Raw genomic sequence first — 1346 nt, forward strand, 5'->3', positions numbered from 1 at the left:
TCATGGTCCATCCTGACCACTTAGTCTTTTTTCAATTTTACTGTTTATTCTTCATTTAGTGAGCATTATTTCCTTTCTTTCTCCCTTCCCCCCCCCCAAAAAAAGAAAAAGAAAACCTTTGTAACAATAATGCATAGTCAAGCAAACAAATGCCCACATTTCCCTTGTCCCCTGAAATCATGGCTGGTTATTGTACTGATCAGAGTTCTTAAGTCTTTCTTCTCTTAATTAACTATTTTCAATGATCAGAAGTCAATTTTGTCTTCCTCCTACCCACATCCCTTCTCACCCTTATTATTGGGGGTAAGGGAACCTTATAACAACTATACATAGTCAAACAAAACAAATTGGTCATGTCAAAAAATGTTTTATTCTGAATCTTGAGTCCATTTCCTCTGTCAGTAGGTTCATAGCTTGTTTCTTCACTGGTCTTCTAGAATCATGGTCATTGGTCATTGGTCATTGTGTTGATCAGAGTTCATAAGTCTTTCCAAATTTTTACAGTGTTGTTGTTGTAAATACTACAGAGTATATGGGTGTTCAAGGAGGACTAGCTAGCACTTTTGGTGTGAGGACTTGCTGAGCCCTTTCCAGGGCTGCTTATCCCTAAGAAGCTGTAACATACACATGTAACAGCACACTCTGGCAGATAGACAAAACCAGACTGAGGGTCACTGATGGGCCACAAACCCATTGGTGAGTTGGTGGGGTGTCTATTCCAAGTATGTGACAACTTTCCCTGGTGGAAGGGGCAGATGAGAACAATTCATTCCGATGGCAGCTAAGGCAGGTGTTTAAAGCTTGGTCAGACATCAAAGACACCAAGATCCCGGGGCCATCGCCAGTCATCCTGACTTTTGTTTTGCTGCTAGACTCTGATGACTGGAAGAGAGAATGAGAGTGACAACTTTGTGCAACTCTGCCTCACTTAAACCCAGTTCACAAAGGAATCCAGACATCACCCCATGGTGTCATTGGTCCTCTTCAAAAATGAAGGACTAACAATATAAGTTCCTCTCCTGGTTCTGCATTGAAAAGTGTTCCTAGATTTCTCAGAATCCATCCCTTCCATTATTTCTCATGTTACAATAGCATTCCTTTCTATTCAAGTACCATAATTTGTTCAGCTATTCCCCAATTAACGAGCACCTGCTTAGTTTCTTCTTTTTTTAAAAAAGAATTTTTTTGTTACATTTTGAGTTCTGAGCTGTCTCACTCCCTCTGTCCCTTCCAACATCACACTAGAAAAAGCCAACATTTAATGTGGTGTGTGTGTGTGTGAGAGAGAGAGAGATACAGAGAGAGAGAGAGAGAGAGAGAGAGAGAGAGAGAGAGAGAGAGAGAGA

General features: G+C 40.7%; 1 long non-coding RNA gene across 1 annotated transcript in view; it reads right to left on the reverse strand.

Moving 5' to 3' along the window:
* Positions 1–383: 383 nt before the first annotated feature.
* The window catches only part of LOC138150591 (uncharacterized), a 32502-nt gene continuing 31539 nt past the window's right edge, over positions 384–1346 (reverse strand). Inside the window, exon 3 of the long non-coding RNA XR_011165591.1 lies at positions 384–882. This is a non-coding gene — a long non-coding RNA (uncharacterized lncRNA). The remainder of the gene's footprint in view (positions 883–1346) is intronic.

The sequence above is a fragment of the Petaurus breviceps genome, unplaced genomic scaffold, assembly GCF_028583685.1.
Source record: "Petaurus breviceps papuanus isolate PSGF00001 unplaced genomic scaffold, PetGlider_PUasm1.0 90881, whole genome shotgun sequence".
NCBI lineage: Eukaryota > Metazoa > Chordata > Mammalia > Diprotodontia > Petauridae > Petaurus > Petaurus breviceps.